The 12,715-nt window shown below is 41.6% G+C and overlaps 1 long non-coding RNA gene across 1 annotated transcript; it reads right to left on the bottom strand.

The window, feature by feature from the left end:
• Nucleotides 1-1,268: 1,268 nt before the first annotated feature.
• LOC139990570 (uncharacterized) lies at nucleotides 1,269-5,422 on the bottom strand. Its single transcript, XR_011800587.1, has 5 exons — nucleotides 4,105-5,422; nucleotides 2,731-3,971; nucleotides 2,268-2,423; nucleotides 1,650-2,004; nucleotides 1,269-1,580 (listed from the first exon to the last, which is right to left on the bottom strand). It is a non-coding gene; the product is annotated as an uncharacterized lncRNA (long non-coding RNA).
• Between the last annotated feature and the right edge of the window lie 7,293 nt (nucleotides 5,423-12,715).

Below are 12,715 nucleotides of genomic sequence, written 5' to 3'. Positions count from 1 at the left end.
ATCTTCTGGTGACCGGTGCCCGCCGTGACCGGTGCTGGATGCCAAAGCACGGCCAAATATTGTGAAAGGTCCAGAAAAGGCAGGATCGTGAAATAAATTTGCTCTGCCAGCAGGATAAGGAACGAGGAGAGTCGAGGTAGCAAGATAAATAAGGATGGAAAGCGGTGAAGAGGGGCGACGAGATGGAAGGAGGGAGAAAGGTAGAAGGATGATACTCTTCTGGGTAGCTCGAAAGGTTGCGCCTTGTACTTGTGCGTGTCGAGATGGAGAGAGGAAGAAGGCTCTTTAACCACTGTCGGCTCTTTGAACCTTCTTCGTCTCTTTCTTTCCTCAACCATCTCTCCGTTCTTCCTTTGACAAGCTCGACTACATTTCTCCTTTCCACGAGTTCCACGCTTCTTCCTCGTGTGCACACGCACACGTACAGACGGGAAACTGGCCGAGCGGATCCAGGAACACAGAACAGCGCCATTTACATTTTACACGCGAAAATACGCTTTACGGGCCGGGGCCAATCATCGCGCCCCATCCTGACAGTTTATCCGCGTCACGCGCGCACGCTGCCCTCGCGATCCAGACGAACAAGAGCTCGTACCGTGCGAATCGCCACGGGGAACGCATCTGTTCGCGCGTTTCGATGATAGATCGCGGCTCGATCGAATATATTGTTCATTCTTAGCTTGTTAAGAAATTGAAAGGATGCTGCAACGAGAAGGCGCCTTCACTTTCCTATGATTAGAATAAATTAACAAAAAATAGCTAAAGCATTAACCAAAATTAAATCACTTTTACAAACGCGTTATAAGTTCATCTTCGTAACGATAGACTTTTGCACTTTTTGATATAAAAACCTATACCTTTCCTCCTTCTCCGATAGGTACGATCTAAATATTGAAGCTGCATCGTTGTTTTTTCGAAATAGATTTGTTTCGAATTTATAGGTTTGTATGGATATTGTGATGGTAAGAAGGTGATGTGTGGAATGTGAAAGGTGAACGAAAGGGAATGTGTATGCGTGGAATTGTGTTAATGACAAGGAAATCTCAGATGATGTATAGTGATGGAATGGGACGAGATGAAAAAATTGCAGCCTGATTGTGGAAAGTTAAATCAAAGTATGAAATAGTAATAGTACGTTAGAATGATGAATAATAATATTACATTCCTATTTGTTTACTCTTGGTTCATGTTATAGGTGAATATAATAATTGGAATATGACTGTAAATGATAGATAAATTATTGTCGAAGATAATTCTGTAATAATGAAACAAAATGTAATAAAACAAAGCGAGAAAGAATTTGAGTATAGAAAAATAACTGGATATTCCTTACTTGCACACAGATAGAAGTGAAGACATTCCATTTGGTTCAAGTATTATACAATATTCAATTTGAAAAAAAATTAACATAATATGAAACTCTATGTCTTATATCCAATAAGAATTAAGTTATTGAATCTAATTTCGTCACCAGTGGATTAGATGTTGTTTATCAGAATCTTTCTTAATGGTTTTGTTATTTCCTCGTATCTTTCATACGATTATTTCCTCCTAAATACATTACGTCTGTCCACAATAATCTACGAATAGAGAATTCACTCAGAACCAAAGAAAAACTAAATCCTAACCAGTAAGAAAATAATACATACATGGTCAACGAAGAATCTAAAAGCCATTTCTAAAATCAAATCGATTCGGTGTACTGCCTACGGATCAATTTTGCACGTATACTCCCGTTTCGCTACTTTGTCGAAGGGATATCGCGTAGATAAAGGGACAGAGCAAAGCGTGATCTTTCATCCTCGGAATCACATTTTACGATCCCTGCGCTTTCTCGTTCCTCTTTCGGCCTATTGATGCTTGTTAACGTAGCAGCACCTTGGCCATGCTCTCGAGCCCATAATCTCCGCGAACGCCACGGATCCTCTCTCGTCGCTGGATTAATAATCCGAGAAGTTCCGAGGGGAGTGAAAAAGCAAGACGGCGCAGAGCTTGGATCGGAACCTAAGGAGAGACATAAGAGACATAAAAAGACAAACAGAGATAAAAAACTGGCAGAGGGAGCCGTGCTCCCTCACGGAAAAGTAAAAAGACAGAGGCAGGTTACAGAGACAGGAAAGAGACAACTAGCAAGAAGGATAAAAGAGGAAAGAAAGGTGGAAGGGTACAGAGATCGTAGCTCGTAAGTTAGCACGTGGTCGAGTCGAGCCGTGCGAAGGAAACCGAGAAGCGGGAAAGGAGAGGTGGAACGAGTCGAGTGGGCTTACCACCTCATCTCCTTTCTTTGCCCACTGACGTAGATAAAATTCTACATGGCCCTTGTGAACGTGACACGAGGAACCGTTTCTCGCTACGAATAGCAATAATGGAGACGCATGGCCCCTTTCAAGCGTAGCTCTTTTACGTAGATCACCGCGTTAGACCTGAAAAATATTCCACAGAGGAAGTGAAACGTGAAAAACAACAAAAGGGCTACCGAATGGGATCCCCTTTTCTACTAATAGAAAACAGATTCGATAAATTCTTTGAGAGTCGACTTCTATTGACGCGACACAATGGAAAAGTATACAATAACTCTATGATCGTGTACAAATTGGCGCGGCCGTTTAGATTCCCAGGCTGACTGTCCCGTTTCGTGGTTGGTAACGAGGAGGCCACCTAATTAGAATTCCATTTCGCGGTCCTGTCGGCGGCAATATCGCGCGATCTACACGATCCTTCGTTACTTACGCCACTGTCAGCACCTCCACCCTCCTTCAGTGTTCGTCTTCGGGGCCACCTCATCTTCGCGGCCCGGACCGAGCCAAGAGACAGCGTGGACCATGTGTAGCAGCGTCGCAGTCGAAGAAGAAGGTGGGGGCGAACCCCGCGATCCGCCAGGAGAGAAAGGACGACGAGCACGTAGCCGTGTCTCGGAGCAGCGAAGAGCAGCAGTCGGCTGGGAAGGAGAGCGAAGTTGAGCAAGAAGTTCTCGCAGTGGAACAAGCAAGAATTCCATGGTGGAAAGAGAGGAGAGACGTGCAAGCAGCGAGAAAACGAGAAAAACGCGGTGAATCCGTACAAAAAGAGAAAAAAGAGTGCGCGGAAGAAACAAAAGAAAAAAAAAAGAGGGACGACGCGAGGAGTAAGAAAAAAAATGGAATGCGGGAGAGAGAGAGAAGGAGGAAGGTGAAACGGAGAGAGAGGAGCGAGAAAAAGGACACGACGAGAGCGTAACAGAGAGGGAAGAGCCAGTAAGGAAGAATAGGAAGAGCGAAGAAGCGAACGTAAGACCACACAGGACGCGGCACGCGCGCGCTCTACCGGGTGGGCCAGCACACGTCGGCTTCGGGCGTCCTCGTGCTAAATCGGCCCAGCTCGTGCGTCCTCGGCTGGGCCCGGTGGTCGAGTCCAGCCGAGGCCACACAGATCGCGCACGCGCGAACGCTTCCTGGGTGGCATTCGCCTGCCGGCCGGCAGGCCGAGCATAAGGTACTTCTTCTCTCCGTTCCACCGTGGGCCGTACAACCTGTTAGTGTCGTGCCATCCACGCATTATGCCCCTCATTCTTTCCTCGTCTTTCACGGCTACTCTGTCGCTACCTGTCTCACTTTCTCTATCTCCTTTACGCTACTCGGTCTTTCTCTTCCCTGCCAACGAGAGAGGCCTCGAGGCTCCTCCTGCCTCGGGTACCTCCGGCATCACGAGCTTCTAATAAGATTCCAATTTGTCAATTAGGGGGAGGACGGGATCCGGGCGCATCTTCTCTTCTTCTCCTTCACCGCCACCTTCTCCCTGTCGTCTCTTTCTCTCCGCGTTAGCACCTGCCTCGCATTAACGACGTGCAACTGCGACACTTGAGTGGCTGCCGTACGCGACGTAATCTCTGGCCGATCTTCCTGCGCGATTTAAACCAGCACCGTTCCGCGCTTCGAGATAGATACTCTCCTACACCGCTGCCATTTTTTTCTTTCCTCCTTTTTCTCTTGTTTCTAAGAAAGAAAGTTTCAAATTGTTTAGGACCAATTACTTTAAGATTGTTTATAAAAAGGAAGCTTATTCGTATTTTATCTTATGTTTGTCTAGTTTTCTTTTATTAACAGTAAGGAGACAAACGTTTCTCACCGATATGACGAGCCGTGTAGCGCATCATTCCGCGCGTCAGTTTCATCAGCGCGATTACATCGCGTGTACGAAGTTCTTACGCACACGTCAACGTAATGAGCTTCGCCGCTACGAGCTGCATTCTCGTGACGCGAGCCACCCGCTGGGTCTTCTCGCTCGAGATCGTGCTGGAAACCGAGAACGATTTCGGAGAAAATAATCGTCAGATTTCTCAGTAACATTCCCCTCGTAATTCGAAGATCTTCGAACTTTGTGACTCGGTACTTCTTTACGTTATTGAAATTTAAAGGCATGTTAGGCTAGATTCAGGCATCGAAATGGTACTTTTTGATAATTAAACATTCAAAAATTACATATTACTAGTGTTGATAACTGTTTCTCAGCAAAGCAGTAACAAGTCTAGTGAAAAAATAAAACAGATGAAATAGAATAGTAACAACATAAGGCAACAAACAATATCTATCTATATATATTATAATATATATAGATAATTATAATCAAGCTACGATGACATATGATCATGTTCCCAATCTAGCAAAAGTCTCCACTAATCTCATCTCCACATATCTCAAAAACGGAAAATCTAAAACCCATCATCAACCCGACGATTTTACTATCTCTCTTGTTAAATATCAGCCTTACCATCTCCTATCTCACAATTGTCCTCTTCCCTTCTGGTTTATCGGTGATCTTATTTGCTCGAGAGTTTCAAGCTTCTGAAAACCGAGTGTTATAATACATGTCCAAACCGTTTACCTATATGTCGATGGCAAGGGCGCGTAGGTAACGATAACGGATCCTATTTCGAGATTCGAAGAGACTCACGTCGGAGTGATCCACGTAGCGGAGGCATTTGTCCTGGCAGGAGCGTAGCCATGGGGCCGGGCGCCCGATGTATACCAGCTCCCACGTATGTTCGGTGACGCGGATGCCCCTCCCGGTCCGCAAGGCGGACTATAAAATTTCATTTCTGCCGGGCGAATGTCTTCGAATTAGCAATAAAGCAGTGATTCTCTTCCCCTCGCGACGGACAACGAGGCCGTGCCGCGGCGTTGGCTTCTTCTCGTTTTTTGTTTACTCACCAGCGAACTGGTTTTGCGGTATACACGCTCGGTTCCTACCCCCTCGCCCCGGCCTCGCTGCTTGGTCCACCTCTTCAGCGTCCTCATCCTCGTCCCCTGGGCCGTCTGACGAAGCAGGGAGGAGGGTACGGCTATTTCGGGGTACGCAAATACGCGGAGTGCGTGTGCGAGGGATGCTCACCGGTGAGCACCCACGGTGAGAACCCAGCAGCACTGTCATCGACAAAAATCATTTGCAGAGACGTCCACATCCGAGAACCGGGTGGATTTTTGCCGATAGAGGAGCTGGCGTGTGGAGTCCCGCATCCAGTCCTACGTGGAGAACGTCCAACGATCTTTAAGGACACGTAGAAACATATGGTTGAAAGTCCAATTCGCGACGAAGCCCGTCGCACGCCAGCCTTACCGACTCCCTCTGGATTCTTCCCGGAGGGAATATAGGCGGCACAACAGTTTTAAAAGCACGCGTACGTGTGCGTGTAACCGTGAGGTATTGTGTCGCGATATGGTGTTCGCGGGTACCAGACTCCTCGACGATGTGAACGTGACTTACGTCTTTCTCGCTGAAACACGCGTTTCTGACAGGATCAAGGAAACTTCTGGTAACTAGAAGTGGGAAAGAAAATTACTTTGGAGTATATTGAACGTTTTAAAAAAGACGAATACAAATTTGGTGAACATGACCTATGTCTTACTCACTGGAGTACGCTTCTTTGACAGCACGAAGGGAACTTCAGGTATCTGGAAATAGGAAGGAGAATTAGTTTAGAATATACAGGATGTTTTCAAAAAAATGGACAAAGATTTGGATATCAGATTTATATGCCGAGAAATAATACAATACAAAAAAAAAAAATAGAATAGAATAGAAATAATCTACAATACAAAAGCAGGTGTTACAAATATCCTTCTTTTATTCCTCGTACTTCAAAGCACATCCAAATTCTTTTTTCTCTTTCTCGTATTTCTCTTTGACTCGACAAATTACGCGATTCTGGTCGCAACCAGGTACCCAGAAACACGTGCAATGCAGTCAAGTTGGACTTTACATAGTTGCACATCCCTATGCACATTATACACATTATATACTATATGATCTAGGTCCGTGCGCGCAGAGACAAAGGAATGCTTCCTCCCTCCGTCCTCCGGCGTCCTTCCACCTACCGATCTACCTCGGTACCCCGTTCGAAGGGGGTACAAGGAGCTACGAAGGACGACGCGAGGCAAGGCAAGGGAGACACGGTAGAAGAAGAAGGGTATGGGAGGAGAAGAGGCACGCGGGAAGAAAGAAGAATAAGAGGAGCGAACCAGAGGAGGAATAGGCCATTCCACTTATACGCTGCTCGGATTCAATTAACTCTCCACCTTCTTCCCTCCTTCTTCATCTCATCGCGCTGCCCGGCGTGCCTCTGCGCCCTGCCTTATACAGGGTGTTCGTCTGCACGCGCACGTATCACCGTGACCCTTGTCAAAAATGTTCATTGCACAAGCTGGACACACCTTTGTCTCGTCCGAAGTGTTCCGGTGACATCGTTGACGAAACTTCGTGTCCTGAACTTGACTTGGAGAATGCTGCGAATGTTTGACGAAGGGATGCAGGAACTTTCTGGAAACTGGTTAACGACGTGGAATGTTAGTAGTATTTTAGATTTTCAAGGATATGTATTTCTTTGGAGGCTTTAGTAGCTTTTAATTGTTAATACCTGTATCCTTTGGAGTAATGAAATTTTTGGAATAAATCTAACTTTATAAATTAAAGTTTGGCATATTTTATTTTGCCTTTTGTGCTTGCACACTGACTTATAGGATATGTGATTACATATTTGAAAGTGTAAGTTTATTTTATATAATATAAGTATATTTATACATGTAAGGGAATAGTGAAAAAGGTAGAATTTGTGCACTTTTTACAGAATACTTCAAAGCAAATTACAAGTTGAATATTTAATTATTCCTCGTAGATTTGAACAAGTAATTTTCTGAAGAAATCATATAATAATTAGCAGCTACTTGCTTTCAATTCTATAAAAATTAATGAATATAGCATGATATTAAAAAGGTCAATATTTTCTTATCAATATAAGAGTCAATGTATAATAGTCACCTTAACTTCAATGATGCGATCCCAATTAATTTTTCATGCACAATACAAGTAATTTTCCTATGTATTGATAGCAATAATAGCTAATAATACTATAATAATCAATAATATTTCCTGACGAAGGTTTCACGGAAGTATGAGCAGAGCGATCGCCACTCGACAAAAGCAAGGATGAAGACTCAGGATACGGTAGTGCGACGTCAACGGTCAGAGAAATGGATATTCTCGCCAATGAATCGGTGTTGAATTTCTGAACGCCGTTTAACTGGACGTTATCCTTTCGCATAATCAAGCGCGTGCATGTCGTTGCCGATACCGATGCGTACGCTGACCGATTATCGTGCTATAAAGCACGCAGTTCAGACGCCTAGTTTGACTTACGATCGTAATAATAATAATGAGCTGCTTTATTGCCACTATATAACATCCAACCGTCACGACGACAAGTTGTTGTCAATTCTGCTGTCATTGCATGGCGAATAACCATGCATGAGATAGAGAGACTGTTACTTGAAATGTCCCAGCTACCTATCACGATACAGCCACACATTAAACGAGTAATTAATGTATTAAGAATCAAACAGTTGCTGCTGTGTGATCGAGTTCTATGGATGTGTTTCATGTATCTTATCTTAATTGTTTCAATAAAATGTGTTAAAGACGTTTTCTTTAAATTCAATTTGTTCCTTGTCGCTATTAGTTTCGTCTTTCGTGTGTATCTATTCATTCATCATTGTTTAAGTAATGTAAAATTTATCAATTATTTTGTTTTCTTTCGGCCTATTTCACATTCTTCCTTTCTGTAGAATAAAGCGTGTAGATTTGTTGGAAACTAGGAATGGAGATTCGCTAAAAAAAAAAATTATAAATGGCATACAAAAAGGCTTATGTATTCAGTAAAAATTAAATTTTTTGTCGATTCATTCCTGAAAAAAACCCTGTGAGAAAATTATGCCGGGGGACAGACGAGCTTCGATCATTCGCGATGATCCAAAACCTCGTGGGCTTAAACATCATCCTCTCCTCGTGTGTTCGTTTGGCTTGAAATCACTTGTCCCGTGCTCCGTGAAGATTCACCCTAAGGGCCGATTCACAGAGTCTCTGTAACATCTTATTAGAGCTTCCTCGTTCAATCTTGTACAACGTATAAACCTAAATGTACTCCAATCAACACATTTAAATAGCATTTTACCTTACAAAGAAACCTGACACAAACGAATCTGCAACTTGTTTCAAATAAATTATTTTATACATATACACGTGTTTCAACACGTTTGACGTAATCTCGATCCATCGATCGAGTTCGTTCTTGCAAGCAATGCGATTGAGGCCCAGGCTCCTTATCGTAATCACTTTTTTTTTTCTTCGTTCTGCAGCGAAGAATCACGTTACGCTCGACCAACCCGGTGCATCGACGCCACTTTATCGGCGAGGAATAACGCAGTAGTCGATCCTTGCTTAATAAACAGAAGAAGTGAACGCATGCGAGGGTGCAGCTATCGCTTGTTGCCACTAATATATCATATGTACCCATAAATGTTCGCGCGGCTCGGAACACTGAATAATGCTATATCCAATTTCCTTTACAGAGCATTTGAGTTAATGGAACGATAAATTCCCAGGACGAATGCCTGAAATTCTATTACCTTCGGATACCTTGTCAGTCTTCGACGCAAACACTCCTCCGAAACCTGTACATATATATCCGTGTGTAAGTACTTGTACGTGCATTTAGATTCTTTAGAGTGCATTTAGGTTCTTAGTTCTTCGTTAAGCGGATCAGAAGATTTCGTATATACGTTACCAGGCCAAACCAGGTGTCTCTATGAAATCATAAATTCGACGATTGTCGGCGGCATCGGAGGCAGGAGTCTCTCTGTGGCGGTCTTGTCGCGCTTGTCGGGAGATGAGAACGGTGCCTTAAGGCTCGCAACCTCTCCTCGAGACGAGATCTCTCTCCTCTCTCTCTCTTTGGTTTCCCACGAGAACCACCGCCGCCGCCGCCTTCTGGAATGTCGCTCTCCCCTTCTCCTTCTGTTCTGCTCCTCCACCGTCTCCTCCTCCTTCACCTCCTCCGATACGACCGCCACCACCTCCTCCTCTTACGTTGGCCCAACGTTCCTCCTCGAGCCACCATGTCCTCTCTCTCCTTCTATCGTGTCGCTTACAACCCCGGCTCTTCCCATTCTATCTCTTTTACTTCTCTCTTCCTCTTCGTCTTTCCTTCCTTTCTCCCTTTCCGACTCTCCCTCGCTCTCTCCCTTGATTCCCTCTCGAGATTTAACGGGGTGCATCGTGGTACACGCTATATCTGCCGATGCGACTCGTGATTAGGAGTGCATATGGGAAAAGAAGAACCTGCGAAGTTAAGGGGCCGTGTTTAAAATATTGGCGCGTTGATCGTGGTCTAAGCATTGTAGTCGTTCTCCTCTGTTTCTTTTTTTCCGCCGCTGATCCCTCACCAGCCATGGGAATTGCTAAAACAAACTATCGTTGCAACACTCGGTTTAGTTTGAAAATTTAGTTTATTTCGTTTATTTGCTAACACGGAGGAATTATTCTAAATACATATACAGTTTGAATTCTATGTTTCTCCATTAAAAATGAAAATTTGCGATATTAAATAAATAATAAAAATAAACAATAATAATTGAGAAAATTGATAGAAAGAAGCAATAGAAGGGAAAGCGTCGTAATTGAACCGATAATTCCGAAAGTGTGACTCCAGTAAATGTCATGGTCGATGTTAGATTTCATTTATCCCTTCCATTCTTCTCCACTTCGCCAAATTTATTGATCCATAAACAAGAAACTACGCGCGAATCGCGGGAGAGTTAAACGTTGAGTAAGACACGCACAATGGTTTACGACCGTGAATTCTTTATAGCTCGCTGATTATATAACTTTACGCGACAAAGACCTTTTGGTCCATTGTGACATTATCTTGTTACTATCATTCATCTATAAACGTTCGTGCTTGCTTTGTTACCGTGTATTTATTGCACTAGGTGCAACATTAGGATTCCCTGTAGCAGGTTTATACCATGTGAATCCACTGACCAAGGGCTTCAATTCTTAAAACCTTTCATTCTCCTTTCATCTCTCAATGAAACATACACACACAAGTATATAAGTATATAAGTTTATGTGATAAATTCAATATGAGAGTTAAATACTTACTGATCATATTAATTAGATATTATAACTTGGATATATATAATTATAAAAGTACATTTATAAAAGCATCTCTATTGCTTAAGCATAAAAATGTATCTATTAGTAAAGTACTTTAAGATAAGTTCGCCAAAGCTTTAAAAAATGTTAACAATTAACAACATTTTATATGTATTTCTTATCTACTTTTCAAAGCGAATATTTATTAATAATCATGAAAAAAATAAATATGGTGAAGGAAACAGTAAAAAATAATTAATATATTAAATAATAAATTGTACCTATAATAAATCTAACAATAAACTAAATAATAAGAAAATATTAATAACTCATATAAAGAAAGATGGGAAGATCTAAAATAATAAAAGTATTATTAGTGTATGTTAAAATGTAACAAGAACGATGCGTCATCGATGCGACCATCGCGATTCCATTTAACAAAGAACAATGTAACCACTTAACCTGTTTTTTGGCTTCGGGTTCTCTTTTCCCTTCAAAGTGTTAAATTTGTATTTAATTAATTCCCAGCAAATTGGTACCACGAACAATGTTTCATTTTACGCTCCGTTGGCTTACCACTTCGGCAGGATGTTTTGCGTGATACCAATCTTCTCCTTTTGCTGTGTAATTTCATCGTTGTTTGGCGCCATTGAAATCGAATCGATATTGATGGAAACAATCGGCCATCCATGGTGGATTATTCTTTTAAAAGCAACAATTTGGATCTAATTGATGTTTATGCCTAACCTCGAAAAATATTGTTCAAAGCAGCGTCTGCAATATCCCCATTGTGTTTCGGTATTCTTTCTCGAACTGGCGCAGAATGTCTCTTATTACACGTTTCGCTAATAATAATGGTGGTTTACACTTTGCTACCCATGTTTGTACCACACACCCGTAATAAGATGGTCGCCCGTTGCTGATTGCACGAAGGTGTGCGTCGATTACGTGCACAACGGGTGACACCTTTCGAAATTTACGATTTAAAATCCCCGCGACTTCTCACTGACTGTAAAAAATATATAGTTCAAAATATTCCATTAGGGTAATCTAAAATTGAATATAATCAAACTTTTTTAGGCTTTTCAAATAATTTTCAATATTAAGAAATTTATATTACTTTAGTGAGGAAATTCAAAACTTTGGAAATCGGTACTTTTATGACATTTTCCTTAAACAGTCGCAGATCTTAAGAATCCTTTTCGTAAGTAACTTATTTCGTCAAAAATGCGTGTTTTATCTTTATTTTTTATCGATATAATGAATACACGCCATTAATAGTCATTAGCAAAACGATAATCCACGATTCCATAATTAATAGATTTACACATCTCCTCCATAAGAAGTATTCTGAATTATACGAAGGAAAAATGTGATGTACCGTTTACCTTAAAGTGTGTCACCCGATGTGTAGTGTGTTGTCCGAGTTAGCCCAGACGTAATACGAGATTGACCATATGAGGTGGCCACTTATGGTGCCGGATATATACCATGTCCACTAACACCGATCAGAAAGCACTAACACACCATCCTCGCTGCCATCGCTATCACGGCTTATCAAATTTAAGCCTAACGAGAGCGAGAAAACAGGTAGGCCAACGCCTGCTTCTTTTTCTCATCTTCTCCTTTCCCTTATTTGTCTTTGACACTATGGTCGATCTAGTCGAACAACTAATGACCAACGATCAGTGATGTGACAGATCGATTACTTCAATGGTGATGTTAACATAATCGATAAAAATGTTTTTATCTTTATTTCAAGATGAATGATGTGAATTTTTGATGTATTGTTACATTAGTAGCTCCTGATTCCTGTTAGTACTTGTAAAATTCTTATTTTTGTTTTCATTTTGATATATTTATATTATCTAAAATCGACGATTGTATCGATAGTGAAATTTAAATTGAAAATTAAAAAGGAATGAGAACTACTGAAACAGTTTTACCCCGTGAGGCGTAATATGGAAGAAATCCGTAAATCGTATTACAGGTCTGGTCGATAATGTAGATTACACATCACCATAGTGTGGTAAGCTCTTGTAAATATCGACCGCTGAAATAGGAGGACCTATCTTAAAATTAACTTAATAAATCATTAATTAACATGCATTATTTATGTACAATAAATTGTCTGATTACATATAGTGGCCGTTTGTACACTGATATATAACTTTAGTCATATTTTATTTTATTTTTATTATCAATCACATTCAGTATCTTTATATTTTCCGTAATAAATTTTAAAATTAATATA

The sequence above is a fragment of the Bombus fervidus genome, chromosome 9 (genome assembly GCF_041682495.2).
Source record: "Bombus fervidus isolate BK054 chromosome 9, iyBomFerv1, whole genome shotgun sequence".
NCBI lineage: Eukaryota > Metazoa > Arthropoda > Insecta > Hymenoptera > Apidae > Bombus > Bombus fervidus.
Note: the sequence above shows the minus strand (reverse complement) of the source record. Positions and strands in the feature narration are given on the sequence as shown.